The sequence below is a fragment of the Mytilus californianus genome, unplaced genomic scaffold (assembly GCF_021869535.1).
Source record: "Mytilus californianus isolate M0D057914Y unplaced genomic scaffold, xbMytCali1.0.p SCAF_53, whole genome shotgun sequence".
Lineage (NCBI taxonomy): Eukaryota > Metazoa > Mollusca > Bivalvia > Mytilida > Mytilidae > Mytilus > Mytilus californianus.
The window spans coordinates 922,324-941,250 of NW_026262705.1; the positions used below are offsets into that span (position 1 = coordinate 922,324).

The window sequence follows — 18,927 nt, forward strand, 5'->3', positions numbered from 1 at the left end:
CTGTACCTATTGCGATTATGAACTCAACATTGCTTGATCCGCGGTTGGTTATAATTATGTATTGATCTTTTTTTGACATAATATTGTAGTTTAAAATGTAAAAAGCTGGACTAACATATTGGCTGTGAAATAAATTTTAACTGTAACACAAATATTTTTTGATTGATTTGAACTGTAAATAAACATGATAAACATGATAAACAAAAAGGTAATTCCTCACTAAGACATTATATGTTTTACATTCATACTCACAATTAGGTAGTATATTCTATTCGTACCATTTCATTGTACTGTTGTAAAAATCACAATTCATCATAATTCATAAAATTGTAATTAAGTCCTTACACCACTAAAAATAATCCATAAATGAAATGCATAAAAAGGAAGTCTTGCATTTATTATAAATATTGCAATAACACTGAAACTAATTCTTGAAAACAACCAACCAAGAGATCATTTGAGCCTAAGTCAATTTACCAGTGTACAATAAGTTTGTAGCAGAATGATAATCCCTTTCTTCATGATAAACACTCGCTTAAACTCGTATTTACTCATGAAGAAAGGGATTATCATTCTCTTAAATGTAATAAGCAGCTATTTTAGGCATTTGTAAAAATATATAATAACTTACCTTTTAAAATATATCAAAACACAAATTAAATGGCGGATTGAATGTACATGTATTTGTAAACAAATGAACTACGGTAAAACGTATTTGCCAGAAAGTTGACAAATAAAATATAATGATTCAAATATATCCATATAAAAATGTTCAATTATTATTTCGATCAGAAAATGAAGTCAAATATCTTTGTTATCCTTACTTGCCTACTATTTTAGGAATTTTCCTTGTACTATTATTTGTAATTTACATATTTGATAAAGATGGTCCACCATACAACCTTGTTGATAAGGAAACATTATGACGCATTATGTTAAATGCCATTTTGAAAAGCAGTTTACGAAAGGTAAGAAATATGTAATATAGATTATACCAATTTATTAACTTACACATGTTATACTACATCATTTGAAGTTCATTTCAACTGCTATCAAAACTTAAAATATATATTAAGTGTAAATAGTGGTAGAAACACAGCCATTTGTCCCATTTTGAAGAGTTTGAAGACAGACCAGACAAACCTGGCTATATTTATTAATGTAATCTGCTACATTACAATTAAATGCAACTTTTTGGTAACAATTAACAATGTTTGTATCATTATTATAACAACTTGAATGGACTATTTTTCAAACATAACTTGGAATGTGAAGAATGAGTTGCATTCTAATAATGGAGCCTGAGGTTCAAGAACATAGTGCAGCAAAACATCTTTATTAAATGAGGTTGAAATCCTGACCTATTGCTGAGACGTAATTATACTGCGCTAAAATACTTCGGTTGTTACATGTGCCAATCACAATTAAAAGTTTGTTTGCTAAGTCGCTACCAATTATGCCTTGTTGAATGTTGAAAGATGTAACAATATCATATAGAAATAAATACAGTTCCCTGCAAAACTAGAAAAAGCAAATCTGAATTTGCTTAATCATTCAGGAATGTATAAGACACTAAAGATAGTAAGTAATCCTAATGACTAAATCAATAATATAATCTTAATATTGGGGTAGTATGCCACTATTGATTTTGAACGACAAACAACTGGATTTCCCTATTTTCAAGATTAATGACTTATTTTATAAATTTGTTGTAACAAGATTTATGCAAATGCATGCAGAGCAGAACAAGTTTCGAATTTCAATAACTATAAACTTTATTTGTTGCCCAATATCGTCTTCAGACAACTGATATGGTTAGTCTGAAAACAAGCATGTCAAACAAAACATAGTACATTTGTGTACGTGAGATACGGATTTTCTTAATTATGAGCTTTTTAGCTTTCTAACTTTAAATTTACTTATTAAAAATCAATCGATGGTTATTCCCATCAAAGAGTTAAATAGCCTTACTGCACATTGAGCACGAGTCAGCATATTTTACGAGATTAGAAGAGAGTAATTAATAGAATTAGAATATAAGGTTATTGAATGAATATTGGCGATTATTGTTCAAAGTTATTTTTCATATGGGACGAGCTTTCGGGTGCAATTTAAATTCTGCGGATGATAATATTCCCCGTATACATTCAATTCCTTTTTATTGGGTAATAACGTTTGACAAAAACCTCTTCAAACATATGTTTTCACTGGTGAGAGCGCTTATGTGTAACTATGCCCAAATAGTACTTGTGTAAGTTGAAAGGTTAGTATACCTCACAGTACAGGTATAGTTGAATAAATATATTGGCTAATAAAAGATTCCGTAGCATGAATTTATTCGGATATTTCCTCGAAAACGACAAATTTTAACTTCCGGTGAATAACATTATCATTCACCGCCGTTGAATAACCATTTATTTTTCCATAGACCAAATTAGATGCCAATATGTGTTTGGTATATTAAAACAGTCATGTACCTATGAGTCTGGAGTTGTGGATATCACCCTTCTCAGAGAGCCATAATTTTGGTATTGCACGTTAACTTTGTTACGTTCTGTGGGAAATATTATTTTGCTATATAATACATTAGTTAATTAAATGATCAATATTTCGATGTCAACATAAAACGCTTAATTCAGCAATGAATTACCGATGATATAATAATAAATAGGCTATCCTGAAAAATAAAAAACAAACAAACGTTATCCGTAGAAAAAAAATAGGCTTTGTTTCATAGGGAGGGTTGGCACCTTCAAACTAGTTTAACCCCGCCTCATTCTTCATTGGCCTGTCCCAAGTCAGGAGCCGGTAATTCAGTGGTTGTCGTTTGTTGCTGTATATCATATTTGTTTTTCGTTCATTATTGCCCAGCAGGCATTTCAACATTGAAATTCAAAAGACGTTGAATTAACTGTTGGTTTTGAAAGGTTAGAACAACCGTTGAATATATGACGTTGAAACAACGTTATATTTTCAACATTCAATGTATCGACGTTGATTTTGGATTGAATATAGGTTGAAAATTAACACTGAAACAACTTCACCCTATTATTGCAACAACATTGTTCCATGTTGAAATAAGCAATTCATTGCTTGTTGTTGGTTCATCTGTCATATTTGTTTGTCCTTACAAATTTAGGCGGTTGGTTTTTCTCGTTTGAATTGTTTTAAAAAAATTGTGTCCGGGTCGTCTATCGCAGACTATACGGTGTTGTGTTATTTATTGTTGAAGGCCGTTTATTGACCTCCACGTCAATTGGACTCTGGTGGATATTTGTCACATTGGCAATCATACCACATCACGTTATATCTATAATACGTAGTAACCACAAAAGATATTGAAGCCACATGACTATACAGGGGACATCAGCAAGATTTGATCTTTAAAAAAAACCAGCACAACAGATGTCAAGCTATGAAAAAAGCTCATATAGCCAAAAGGTGATCTGGTAAATGAAAACAAATAATCTCTTAATTCATTTTTAATATTTTCGTGAAAAAAATTGTAGTCTCCAAACTCCAACCATTTCTGGTGCATATTCCTTCTTTGGTTTAGCTTCTGTTATTTTAGTGTAGACATTCATTACTCTTCCTGAAAAAAAACAACCATAAGTTGACAATAAGGTAGAACGTCAAAGGCATGGAATAAAATGTTATATAACGCCAGTTTTTTTTATTATTAATTAACTGGTTTACATAAACGCGGATCCGTTTTTAACATTTTCGCTCCTGAACATGTAGCAATGCCACCTATCTCGAGTACCAGGATCTATTGTACAAATGCCACCTATTTCGAGCACCAGGATCTATTGTAAAAAAGCCACCTATTTCGAGCACCAGGATCTATTGTAACAATGCCACCTATCTCGAGCACTAGGATATATTGTAACAACGCCACCCATCTCGAGCACCAGGATCTATTGTTAAAATGCCACCCATCTCGAGCACCAGAATCTATTGTAACAATGCCACCCGTCTTATTGATTGCAGTTAATGTTTTAAATTTGATATCCATTAAAAAAATATTTATACTTATATCAAATTCCTAATTAAAGGGCCCATATAGAGCATGTAAATCAACACAAATCACAAAGTTCATACAGTATCCACACAAACTACACATGCAATCTAACATACATACTGATTATTGATAATTAAAAATGTTAAAAATTTTTAAAAAATACATACCTTGACAGCTATTACCTCTATCCTTAAATCTTACCTTTGCATTGTTCTCATAATCAAATTTTCCTTAAACTCTTACTGTTCTGTCCCTAATACCTGTACAAAAAATAAGAATAACATCGATCATCATTGCCATGCAATATTTTAAATTTGTAAAATTTGATTCAAGAATAAAAAGAAATCATTAAAAATTTCAGAGCATAGTTGACAATAATTATAATAATGTGATTATGGATGACGGGTTAAAATTTTAGATAAAAAAGGGGGAGATGATAATCCTACTTCGCAAAAGTTCCTTTTCTTTAACAAATCAGCAGTAAAGAACTGGAATAAACTTTATGTAAGCTGAGTATGCTGTTTCCAGATTAAAGTACATGTTTATATCTCGATTTGTATAGAGGTGCGGTCATATTGGAACGTACAACAAAAAAGACGATGGACACACTGAAGTCAGTAATGATATCTCTACAAAATGCAATATGGCGAGATTTTCATTATATTACACGTGTGTGCATTATATAGTCTCCCAATCAAGTATTAAGAAACAATCAATACAGCAACGGATAATTATTTAAAGAAACACTTACATTTCAATGAATTTTTCTTTGCTGAAAACGGTCCTGTGTTTGTATCATACTTGATGATCGCTGCCGCGTTTGAAAAAGGTGGTCACACACGTGCGGTCATACACTAATCAGCATCATGTCACATTTTAATTCTATCAATAGATTATTGGGAGTGCTAATCCTCGTGTATCAGGTGTGTAGATGCTGCACTTTCACATGCTGTGTCTTATCTATGTCTAAAATATTTCCGGAAAAGAGAAGATTAGTTAGTAGCATATTTCGATGTTTTTGTATACTTTTATGATATTGATAAACGTCCCGGTTAGACGTCGGTTTGAGCTTATATTTCTTTGGAATATTCCTGATTTTACTAGATATGTACAAAAAAATTAAAAGGCGACATTGATTACAATTTTCGATAACAAAATCCTTATTTATGAACTTTTGTTGATGCAACAACAAACGATGTACAACCATAATGATTTCTCTTTAACACTAATGGTGATTAATTTTTTACACCAATGCATACAATCTTTTTTCTCGACGAACTTCCATCGTCGACATGTCAACCACCATTAAACGTTGGAACAATATATTTACTTCAACCTAACTTCAACATTAAAAATTCAACTAAAATTCAACGTTGAAACAACTTACTTTCTGCAACATAACTTCGACGTTGTTGTCACAGCGTTGAAACAACGTTAAAGCAACGTCATGACAAAATATCAACAATATTTCAACGTTTAAAATGACGCTGCGTGCTGGGTTGGTGTTAACATAAATTAGGCAAATAATTTTCTGTTTGAAAAGGTTTACATTTGTCATTTCTTTTTTTTTTAAGCTAACTATTAGGTGTGATTTTTGGTCATTGTTGTAGTTCGTACTGTGATCTATAGTTAATTTCTATGTCATTTAGTCCAACCATTGAGATTACAGGCTCCTGACTTGAGACAGAAGATACGAAATGTGGCGGGATTAAACATGATGTTTGCTGGCGCCAAACCCTCTCCCTCATCTGGAATGGTAATGTAACGACACAACATAAGAACAAGTTTTAAAAATCAGTTGTAAAGGATTTAACTCATTTCATCGTTGCAAAGCACGTAAAAACCCTAACAAAAACACAAAAGACACAAAATACAGATCTGATAGTACTTAACGTTACTTGGGGATATATAGTGTAAAGTCGTTATTAACCAGAGAAAAACATGACTTCGTGCAATGCCAAAATATAAAAACGTGTTTACATGTTTGTGCAACAATACTATTTAGTTTGGTTTTAATTTACTATTAACATAATAAGCAAAAAGTCAAACTTCCTTAACCAATCTTTGTATGCATGGAAGAATTTAGTAAAAGTTTTGTAAATTTGTTATAACAAAATTTTCGACTCGAAACATTACCAGTAATGCAAAATTGAAAGCCAAAACGTCACTTCAAACACGGACAAAGCGGGTGAGTTTGGATATATAATCATATTAACACCATTATATTGTGTGATAGGAACATTCCTGTCCGAGAAGGGGAAATTGACATTGGGGAACGAAATAATGTCTCTGTTGTGGTATGGATTTTGTAAAGTTTCCCTTGTAAGACTAAACATTTAAAATCTAGGTCAGATATAACCGTTTTTATATGAAATATATAAAGGTTCCATAGGAAACATTTCGGCAGTATATTTAAAGACTATTACACTGATAAATAAGAATTATCCCAGATTTGTATATCATTTTTAATATGTCAGAATAACTTATGTTACTTATACATCCCTTGGATTTCAAATGTTTGGCATTGAGCGTTCCTGATGAAGGTAAATCCAGAAAAGCGCTTCGGACGCATGAAATTATTAAACGTGTTGTTTTCAATTTTTTACATCACTGGGTCGATACCTCTGCTGGTGGACTATCAGTCCCCGAGGGTATCATCAGCTCAGTAGTCAGTACTTCGGTACTGACATGATTTATAACTAACTTTTTTAAAATTGTCCGTTTATAAATTTTGAAATTATAAAGAAACTAAGGTTTCAACTCCCTCAGGCAAAGTTGACCTTAGATGAATTTGGCTATTTGTTTTAGGTATTTTTGTCATATAACTCTTCAACTGTTTCGGTACTTATACATCCCTCGGATTTCAAATGTTTGGCATTGAGCGTTCCTGATGAAGGTAAATCCAGAAAAGCGCTTCGGACGCATGAAATTATTAAACGTGTTGTTTACAATTTTTTATGGTTAGCAACCATCATCTGCTTGTGAGAATAAATTAAACTGTATACTCATAAATCGTCTGCATGTTTATCATTTTTGTTTTGGCCATTGCCGGTCGGTGTATGTAGATTATTCTTGGTGTTGTCTTGCTAGGTATAATCAAACACAGCGACAACATGCTTTCTATTACTTTCATTACCATTTGATAACCTGTCAATAAATGTATATTTTGTAGAGAGAATGTTGTCCTTAAAATATTTAAAATTCCTTATATCGAATAATAACCTATACGGTTTTGTTAACTTCTCATTTCAAATTCGATTGTTTTACAAAAAGTGTTTTCATGAATAACATGTATTACATTTTTATAAATAAAATCGTCTATTATTTCTTTTCGAAACACTAGTTTAATCCTAAATTCAAAGGCTGTATTGTAAATTTAATATGATATGCCATTAATCTACTCTTTTTTGTCAGAGATTTAAATCAGACATATATAGTTAAACTTTTCTGTACATTGTAATTTTTATTTCAATGCAAACATATCTTATTCTACGGAAGATGATTGGTGTAATTTAAATAAGAGAACAATCAATAAATAATTTGAATCTTAAGGTAATAGTTGATGGCCCTTTAAGGATATCAGTTAGGCGTACTTTTATTCCGTTGTATGGAGCAGGAGGAGTACAGAGCAATGTTGTATTAAATAAACCGGAAAAGAATGCGAGAAATTGTTGCTGTGAGGCAAAGTTTTCATATTCAAAGATTAAAACAATCAAAAAAAATTATAAAAAAAAATTAATCCTTGCAAATGTTATGGACTCATAATGAAGCATTAAAAGAAGCTACAGTATATTAGAAAAACACAATTGTATTGTCACAGGAAGTAATACAGAAGGTAATTGGAAAAATATCTTTAGCTCAAAAAAAAAAAAAAAAAAAACCATTAATAAAAATTTTATTTTTGGCCGAAAATTATTGTACAAGTTTATTTAACAAATAGTTTATAAGCATACATGAAAAACAGAGTATAAACTTGGCGGGCCCTACAAAAATTTCTAACTCGTACAATAATAGAAATGAGGGATGGCCGAGAGTGTAACTTATACAAAATTTATCAAATAATAATATCTTCAAAGTACTCACTGAACAGGTACTTTGAAGATATTGAATTTTGACATTTTGAATGAAACGAACCCTGTATATAATTATGAGTTTTAGTCATAAAAAAACGTAAAATTATCTCTGGCTTAGAATACAAAACAAGATAAACAAAACTTGTATTTTGGTAAAAAATTATGCACGTCATGTACAAGTTCATTTAACAAATAATTTGTAATCACACATGAAAAACAAGGTATAAAAATTGCGGGCCCTATAAAAATAAACCGGCCAAACAAGCCCGCAAAAATGAAAACTAAAAATAAAAATATATATAAATGTATACAGATAAATCAAAATTATTCAATAGCAATAAAACAGACACATTGATGTACTTTTGTGTAATTCTGAAGAGATAAAATAAATCCGATACTTTCTTAAAAAAACTCCAACTAAAGATCCAAGGAACATAAATAATATGTTTCTTCTTTGTAAATCTTCTGACTCAATGAATAGCAAACTTCATTGTAGCCATCTACTTTTATGGTTATCTACAAAATGTAAACAAATGAAGTTAACTCATCTATCAGTAAAATGCCTCATATGAAAATACTAACTATATAATTAAACATATACAAATTACAAATGCAAAATAACATGAATAAAACACATGTTAAGCTGGAAAACTCCAGCTTTATTCAAAACACCATCTTTAATAGCACATAAATCCCTTTTTGGAAAACCTTTTGATAAAAATCTTCTATAAGAATATTTATTTTTTCATCCTTTACCAATTAAGGCTTTGTCAATCTCAACAAGCTTGCCTCCTAACCGAAAAAAATAAATATACTGGTCGCGTTAAAATAGAAGAGATCAAAATACTTATATCTCTATTTTTATTTTATTTTCAATACATTGTTACGATCATCTATTTCATGTAAAATAAATATCACATGTTGATAGATTAAAAAATGAATACTTTTACTAATTCAGACATTTGGAATTATAATTAAAGCTTGTCAGCGGCTTGACCGCAAGTATTTATTTATCCGGTATCTTGTTTATTTTAACAATGTGCAATATGACTATGTCAGCATTTTCCCACAGTTGTTATCTTGCACGTGTTGTCATGTAGTTCAGTTATGATATTTGACTTGAATAGTGAACATCAATAAAATGTAGTCTCTTTACAAAGTCTGGATTATTTAGGTTCCTTATGGAACCACACAGTTGTCCCCAAGTTATAACCAAAATGTGCCACGCAAAATTTGGTGGAGGAACCCGACTTCGATCAACCAAACACAGTGAATGAATTCTAAGTATTATTTAAGAAATGCCAGAGGGATTATGGCCGAAAACGCGGACGTTTCCATTACTGTAGAGGACGAAGCAACAGTTCAAATAAATCAACAGTTTACTGACATTCAATCGGTACTGCGATCCCTAGGTAATAAAATGGAAAATAGTGGAAGTTCCATGACATTCTGTCCCTCATTCTTTAGTGGACTCCCAACGGACGATCCAATATCTTGGTTGGAACGTTTCCGCGCCTGGGTGGATTTTAACAATTGGAAAGACCCTACTAAGATATTCAACGCCATGAAGTTACGTCTTTCTGGATCCGCACTTGAATGGATAAAAAACGCGAGTGCTAGCTGTATGGAAAATCCGGAATCACTGTTTAAGGCATTCAAGGACCACTTTCAGAATATCCATCCAAAGTGGCTTTTGGAGCAGCAGCTTTATGACCGTAGAATGCACGAGGATGAAAATCTTGAAGACTACGCCAATGACATTGAAAAGCGGTGCATACTATTACAGAAAAAATAAAAGGACAAAGTGATGTGTTTCATCCGTGGAATAACGGCAACACTGAGAATGTTCGTAATTCAACGAAATCCTCAAAATTGGCAGGAAGCGTTATATACGGCTAGATTAGCCAACGAATCCGTCCACATTCTACCACAATTCAACCGTACAGCTGACGACCAAATGCAGATTTCGAGTGTGATGCAGTGCATTAAATCGCAAAATGACACTATTGCAAAATTGAGTGAGTCTGTACAAAAACTAACTGTATCGCAAAATGAACCGGCTGTTTGTGCAGTTTCTAGCATTACTTGTCAAATATGTGACAAACCAGGACACATAGCGAAAAATTGCAACCAACTACCAAGATTCACCGGCCCAAAGAAGGAAGAAAGGAGATGTTATAAGTGCGGTACCGTCGGACACATTCAGAGAAACTGTCGAAAAAACTAGAAGTGCCTAGCCGTGTGAGGGCAGCCGCTGGGCTGAATGAACCTTTTACATGCCCCAGCGAAACTAACAATGTAAATATTTTTATGACTGGAATTAATTTGATAAACAATTATATTCAGATTAAGGTAGGACATGTTAATCAGTATGCTCTTATTGACTCAGGGTCAGACATTAATGTTATAAATGAACAAGTTATCAAGACTGTAAATTGTCGACAATACAGATCAGATAAGACAAGAATTACTGCTGTTAATAATGAGCATATGTCAATAAGTAGTGTTGTTTATAATCTAATTACAATTGGAAATCATATATTTAGTATAAAATTTTATGTTGTTAAAAGTAAAAAGCCAGATATTATTTTGGGCTTAGAATTTTTACAATCAAATAATATTGTTATTGATTTTAATAATAATAAGATACGTGTAGACCATAGACGTCAACTTATTTTAAGCAAAGACACTGTCATACTGCCGATGAGTGAGAAAGTAGTTGTAGCTAAAATAAGAGGTAGTTCTCTTCCTGATGAAATAATTGGTTTAACATCAGCATCGGCAAATTTATTGTCTTCTGGGTTAATGACTGCTAAGTCAATTAGTAAAGTAGATAAAAATCAGATTTTGTTTGGTGTGGGTAATTTTACTGATAAACCAATTACTTTATCAAAACAATGTAATTTAGGAAAAATTTGTTTGTTTATCAAAGCATGATCAACTGTATGATTTTGAATCTCTTGATACCGGAAGTAGAGTATGTAATGTATCAAAATCAAGTATTGATGTTAAAAATCAAGCTGATAAAACTTTGTCAGTAGATCAAGTATCTCAGTTACAAGATTTAGTTGACAAATATAATGATGTTTTTGTTAGTAAAGACAGTAAGCTAGGTAAATGTTCACTTTTGAAACACAAAATTGAGTTTCCACAGGGAACCGCCACTGTTCGTCAACGAGCATACAAAGTAGGCCCACGTCAAAAAGATGTTTTGGAAAACATGATTAAAGACATGCTTGAGCAAGATATTATTGAAGAGTCTATTAGTCCTTGGGGTGCTCCTTGTCTGCTCGTTGCGAAGAAAAATAACAATGGGTATCGTTTTGTTGTTGATTTTTGTTCTCTTAACAAACATATTGTAAATTTAGATGCTTATCCACTCCCTACAACAGACGAAGCGTTAGAAAGCTTAGGGTCGGCTTCACCGACGTACTTTTCATGTTTAGACCTTTAGTCAGGTTTTTATCAGTTAGAAATTGACCCCTCTTCCCGTCCCCTCACAGCGTGGCGTTGTCATTTGGGGTTGTTTCAGTTTAAACGATTGCCAATGGGACTGAAGAATAGCCCTCTGACTTTTCAAAGAGTCATGGAAGCAGTGTTGCGAGGACTCAATTGGAAATCATCACTTGTGTACCTTGATGACGTTATAGTGTTTAGTCGAACATTTCAAGACCACTTATTACATTTGCAACAAGTTTTTGAAAGACTTCGTAATGCAGGACTTAAACTGCATCCGTCAAAATGTAACTTTGCAAAACGGGAGATACGCTATCTTGGACACATTGTCAATAGCGAAGGAATATCCCCCGATCCCGAAAAAGTGACCGCCATAAGAACTTATCCAACACCAACCAATTTAAAGCAATTAAGAGCATTTTTAGGACTTTCCGGGTATTATCGCCGTTTTATGAAGAACTATTCGAAACTTGCGTCACCTCTTTACCAACTAACGAGAAAAGATACGAACTTTAAGTGGACCGAACAATGCCAAACGGCTTTTGACGAATTAAAAGAATCATTAAGTCAACCGCCAATCTTAGGATACCCTCAATACGACCAACCATTCCGTCTCTACACTGATGCTAGTTCGTTTTCGCTTGGAGCTGTACTATGTCAAGTTCAAAATGACATTGAACGTGTAATATGTTATGCAGGAAAGTCATTGTCTGCTTCTGAGAAGAATTACGGAATAAGTGAAAAAGAGTGCTTAGCTTTGGTATATGGTATAAAACATTTCGATTGTTATTTAAGACACAATTAATTTGAAGCTTTTGGACAATGAATGAACCTGTAGGAAAATTTGCACGCTGGGTTGCATTATTGCAATCATACGATTTCGACATTAAATACCGCCCAGGGAAAATTCACACTAACGCAGACGGCGTATCAAGGCGGACTTATGATGATGAGGAAGATCAATCAGATAATTGGGATGAATTACCAACTTTCGAGTGTATTTCCAAACCAATTAATGGTACACAGAGGCGTGCCGAATTGACAAGTGATGCAGCAAAAGAACTGACCATAGTAACGTGTGCCGCTGCCGAAACGGAGAATGAAGAAAATGTAGTACTATCTAATGACAGCATCTGTGATTATCAAAGAAATGATGCGTGGTACAAAGATATAATTATTTTTCTTGAAACAGAAACACTTCCAGACGATCCCAAGAGACGTAGAGATATTTTAACCATACACAACTCTTATGTCATAGACAATGGAACTTTATTTCACATTTATACTCAAGATAAACGAAAAGTTAAGAACATTGACATAAACCTACAAATTTGTATACCAAAACGATTGGTGAAACTTGTACTTGAAGAAACACACGACTCTTTGTTAAATGGCAACCATTGTGGCATAAATCGTACTTTATTCAAAACGCGCTTACGATATTACTGGCCATCGTTAAACTCTGATGTTATAGATTGGGTAAAGTCTTGCGTAATGTGCAGCCAACGTAAGCGACCACAAACATTAACAAAAGCTAAATTAATGTCCATGCCTGTCCCCAGCCAACCATTTGAAGCCGTTAGTATTGATATTTTAGGACCAATACGAAAGACTGTAACCAATGGAAATAAATATGTTCTTGTATGTATTTGTTACTTGACTAAATATGTCGAACTTATACCTGTGAAAGACATTACCGCTGTTACCGTAGCAGACGCCTTTATAAAGAATGTCATATGCCGTTATGGTATTTGTAAAACTTTGCACTCTGACCGTGGAACGGACTATTTATCGAACATTGTTCGCGAAACTTGTCGTCTTTTAGATGTAAAGAAAACACAGACAACTAGTTTTCATCCACAGTGTAACGGTCAGAGCGAGCGAATGATGTCAACTATAGTGAATTCTATTTCCAAGCATATTGATGATGACGAAGACAATTGGGATCGATTTATCCCGTTTATTCAATACTCGTACAACAATACACCTTGCCTTGACAGTACTGAATATACACCATTTTTTCTCACACATGGACGCTATCCTAGATCCTTGCTAGATATTAGCTTTGACTATTTTGATTTGCCAGTTACTTGCCGTGATTATATAATTCGTTTATTGGAAAATCTGGAAAAATCACGAGAAGTAGCCGTGAAAATTCTCAAGGAACGAAGACAACAAATGGTAACAAAAGCAAACAGAAAGACACATGAACTACAGTTCGCTGTCGGCGATATTGTGTACATATATCGGCCAGTTGTAACTCCAGAAAAGCATCGAAAATTCATGCGACCGTGGATTGGACCGTACTATATTACACAAAAACTTTCAGACATTCATGTTAAAATCCGCCGTAAATCAGATGGAAAACTAGTCAAGAACCGTGTTCACGTCAACCGTTTGAAACATGGGTTTTTATGGCATGATAGGCCACAGGACCCTGAACCTCCCCCAAATGTAGATGCCACTGAGCCCGCTATTCTTGCAGATGAAGAAATCCCCCCTAAGTTTGTAGATAATACTGAAATACCCCAGGGTGTGGATAATGTGTTTCAAAATGGTGACCCTCAGAATGATAGTATTTCTGAAAAATTGTATGAGGTAGAAAAAATTTTGAGAAAGAAATGTGTTGATGGTAAATGGTATTATCGAGTGAAGTGGTTGGATTTTGACTCCACAAATAATTCTTGGTTAGAGTACCAAGATTTAAATGAGAAATGTAAAAAATATGTAAATGACATGCATAAGAAAATATTTACTGATCGTAGAAGTAAAAAGAAGAATTAATTGTTTGTATTACACAAGTTTTGAATTCATATTTGTTTATTTCACAGACAAAACTTTGTTTACATGTTTGAATCATCGATGATTGGGTTGATAAGTTTGGAAACTCCCTAGGTTATTTTTAGACACATGTGTACTAGCAACTTGCATATTTGTAATCTATACATAATGACTATAGTACGTGTTTAGAAGTTTGATGTGGAAAACTTACCGTACTGTGTATATTTTTTACTATTTGGTTATGTAGCGTTAGTTTTTAATTTGAAATAAATTAAGATTAGAAGGTAGATTTTTTTTTATAATTTTTTTCCGTTTATAAATTTAAAGATAATTTTTCTCTTGGCTAAAAAATATTTTTTTTATCATTTCCGAGGAACTGATCACTCCTATGGTTTTGACAGAAAATGTAATTGATAACTAGTGATCTTTTACGTATTTGTTTTTAGCTACGATCTAAAATTATTATTTTTTTCATTTCTATTTTAAAAATTTTAGATTTATCAGAGAGTGGTACTCTGTTTGAAAACCGGAGGTAATGTTACGATCATCTATTTCATGTAAAATAAATATCACATGTTGATAGATTAAAGATAATGAATACATTTACTAATTCAGACATTTGGATTTATAATTAAAGCTTGTCAGCGGCTTGACCGCAAGTATTTATGTATCCGGTATCTTGTTTATTTTAACCATGTGCAATATGACTATGTCAGCATTTTCCCACAGTTGTTATCTTGCACGTGTTGTCATGTAGTTCAGTTATGATATTTGACTTGAATAGTGAACATCAATAAAATGTAGTCTCTTTACAAAGTCTGGATTATTTAGGTTCCTTATGGAACCACACAGTTGTCCCCAAGTTATAACCAAAAGGTGCCACGCAATAACATCAAATTTCTAAATTTTCATAAAAAAATTTACGGGGTAAGAGTCACAAGTAATTCCTAAAAGTTTATTCTTGTCGATGGACCAACAGATTTATGTTTTGACTCTTCACTTCCACAGACAGTTAAAGCATTTTGTAATTCCAAAAAGGCTTTTGAAGACAAATTTGGAATTTCTACCCCGGCAAAGGTACCCAAATAATTTAAGATATCAAAGCCTAAAGACTATAAATTAAAGCAAACGCGTTTGTCAAACGTTGACATATTTGTGCAGATGATATTAATCCCATGGACAGCACACTATAAAAAGATATGTGCCCATTCCATGCATATTCTACTAAAAAGGCATAGTTAATGTCAAATGGTATTTGTCTATTAGCCATGGCGAGATCGCGTTTAAAAAGATGAGATCCTCTTTTATATTTTTCTTTATTAATGAAACTAAATCATATACTTTTATATATGTGTAAGAAACTGGTTTACCTAAATATTCATCTGTATCTATGAATGAGTTTACCCCAGTTCAACCAACCGCACTTAAGTTTAGAATGATCCGTCTTTCAGTTGAATCCTTTTATAGAACAGTATTCAAAGGCGAAGTATTGCCCCCTTATCAAGGTCTTTCACCACATAGTACTCCATATCATTTAGGAACTCCACGGCCCCACAATGATTATTAACTTTTAACACCTCTTTATGATCCTTGAAATCACGTAATAAAATCAAAAATTCCTGATTTTGGTAATGGATGTGAAATAATGAGCGTCCAAAGTGCCAGTTGGATATTCAAAATATATAGTGAAAACCTACATGAGACCGCTTAAATGACGGTGAGACCCACCTGTTCTTTCAATGTCCATAAAATTCGACGAATTCATAGACTCTGTAGGTTTTCACTATATATTTTGAATATCCAACTGGCACTTTGGACGCTCTGTAATCACGGAAGACAGGAAGTGTTCCCAAATTCCTATTAGTCACGTTTGTATCTACCTATTAACTAAATGTCTGCATAATATTAGAAAGATTGAGAGATCAGGGGGCTCTCACCATTGCCCTGTGCCCTTTGTCCTAGAATGTTGACAATTTTTAACTCAAAAATGACAATCTAAGCCCTCCGTAGATATCGAAAATGACATTATTCTGAGAAATCCTTCTAATACAACCTTTATATATACAGAGTCTATGATTTAGTTGAATTTTATGGACATTGAAAGACCAGGGGGGTCTCAGTCTCATTTAAGCGATCTCAGGTAGGTTTTCACTATATGTATCTTTTTTGGGCTTTCCATAAATATTTCTATTTATATTTCTATAAATGTTTCTAGAGTTATCGGTTTTTCTTTTTGTTTAAAGAAATATCATAAAGAAAAGTAAACATCTTTGAAGTCGTTTTATTGATAAAAATCTATATTACATAAAGACACATATGCAACTTAGAAAAGGGTTTATATTCGAGGACAACGAGAATTTACGACAGCTTGAAGAGGTCATTAAACGATTTCCTACGTATCTTATCAGTCCTCTTAACTATGAAAATCATGCTTTTAATGTTATCAAGTATTTAATTTTTTATGATTTTCAACTAAATTTTGAATATCGAACCGACTGCTAGTTGGATATTGAATATCGAATATCGAATAACGAACCGGCTGCTTACTTCACATACATATTTTGGTGAACACCATTTGAAATCCAAATTCTAAAAAACAATTTTATGTCCGGATAATCATTTAACATGAATTGAATATAGTTAACATTTATTTTAGATAGTGTCTTGATTTTACAGTCTTCAAAATTTAATTTCGACGATTTATGATTTAAAAACTAAATCGTGATCATGTATAATCTAAAAAATTTTAAAATCATCATATATACTTTCGAAACATACTTACAAAGATCGTTTGTATAAGATTCTGTTCTATCTTGCTCCTTTTTATTACAATTGTTTTGCGACGAACACCCCCGTTTGAGTTACCTCTCTTAATGCTATCTTTCATGTATTAATTGTGGATAAAAAAATCTTCGCAACAATCAAGTCTTTTAATATGATCTAGTCAACCCGGAAAATTTGAACAGATATTTAAGCATTATTGATGAATATACTTTTTGTTATCTATTTTCTAGCAAACTGCACAAATATTAAAACAGTCTTATATTGATATTTGAAATTAATTTGATGCGGGGTTATGATTTTTATGTTTCTGTAATACCATAAGACCTTATCTTCAAGAAGACCTTTCAACGGATATACATATTACTATTATATGTAATTTTCATCGACAGATTTAATCTACCTGATTTTTATGTTTCTGTAATACCATAACCTGTAATAATTTCAAGATCTCCTGCTGTAAACAATTTAGTGTTTACTTTTTTAAACGAAGTCGATTTTTTTACATACTTATATTGTAGAGCGGACTGATGCCATTATAATTGATTGTTATATTTACCAGATGATTCACTCTAAACCCTGATTAAATTTTTCTTTAACTGCGTCTTTTCGTTTTTCCCCCTTAGAATCGTCTCTCGAAAGTGAAGAATCAGACGAACTGTTAGAAACAGCTATACATTTCTTTTTACAAATCCCTTTTTACCATTTTTTCGCTATTTACCTTTTTTTCGCTATTTACCTCACCATCAGAACTACTCTCTGAACATGCTTAACATAATTTTTTTCTGAAGTTTACCTTTCTTTATTGTTATTTTGATTTAAATTGCATCTCCTTCTTTTTCAAGTGTATCAAACAACCCCATATCCGCCAATTTGTTCATTAACTCTTAGATTAAGTCCTTTCATCGTTCTGTGATCTGTTAGTTTAACTTTCTCATGCATTGTAATATCCTCACCTTTTGTTGACTTTAACCCTTTTTCTCCTTCTTCTATTGTCTTTTTCAAAACTGATTTCTCCTCATTTTTCTTTCGTATACTTTCTTCAGTCTTCTTCAGCTTTCTACACAAATTCTTCAGCAGTTCAACTCCCTTCTTTATCAGAACCCTTTTTCTCCGCTATCACCTTTTCTAAGATATTTAATTTATCAAGTTCTTTTTTTTCTCAGTGTAGACATCTTCAATGGTTCTATATTATTCAAAGCTGATAGTACATATTCATTCAGCGACTTGTAATCAACGTTATGCACGTAAACGTTCTACCATTCCAATCAAATTCTCTAACTATTTCCAAATTAATTAATTCTCTAACTAGTTTTAACTGACTCTCTAAAAATAATATCAGAAAGTAATTTATCAGTAAAATATCGTCCGTAAGAAACCAAAATTTTCAATTTCTTATTCAGATTATAAAAAGGAAAACAATTATCATGAAAAATATCTTACAAAACCAGAAATAATTTCAGAGATCTTAATTGTGAAATAATATCCTGATCAAAAATAAAATAAGCTTAAGGTAAGTGAAATACACGCACAACAAAGTTGTTTTCAGTGAGTATATTAAAAAAGTTAAAATGGAAACCTAGCCTAAATATTCGAAGGCAGGCATGTTAATTTAAAAAATTTTGAGGACATATATATATTTATTGTATTTTTTAATAACAATTACGATTTTATCTCCATCATTTTGATACTTTCCTTGAACTATCGATATTAAAAAAATGTGGAGATGTGGTATGATTGGTGATTAAACAACTATCCAACAATGAAGTGAAAGTAAGCAATTATAGGCCACCGTAAGGTCTTCAACAATGAAAA

At 32.5% G+C, this 18,927-nt stretch overlaps 2 protein-coding genes and 1 long non-coding RNA gene across 4 annotated transcripts in view; 1 reads left to right on the top strand and 2 right to left on the bottom strand.

The window, feature by feature from the left end:
* Positions 1-674, bottom strand: part of LOC127703867 (uncharacterized) — a 38,990-nt gene extending 38,316 nt beyond the window's left edge. Inside the window, exons 1-2 of one of the 2 annotated variants that reach the window (XM_052207941.1) lie at positions 632-674; positions 253-349 (exon numbers count right to left, since the gene is read on the bottom strand). The gene's annotated coding sequence lies outside the window, so the exon portion shown is untranslated. Of the gene's footprint in view, positions 1-252; positions 499-631 lie in introns of those variants that run through there. The other variant, XM_052207943.1, reaches the window with a different exon arrangement.
* A 209-nt stretch (positions 675-883) lies between these two features.
* Positions 884-18,927, top strand: part of LOC127703873 (GTPase IMAP family member 7-like) — a 52,271-nt gene continuing 34,227 nt past the window's right edge. The window contains exon 1 of the mRNA XM_052207949.1: positions 884-968. The gene's annotated coding sequence lies outside the window, so the exon portion shown is untranslated. The remainder of the gene's footprint in view (positions 969-18,927) is intronic.
* On the bottom strand, positions 3,470-4,281 carry LOC127703882 (uncharacterized). The gene is made up of 2 exons (XR_007983100.1): positions 4,223-4,281; positions 3,470-3,592 (listed from the first exon to the last, which is right to left on the bottom strand). It is a non-coding gene; the product is annotated as an uncharacterized LOC127703882 (long non-coding RNA).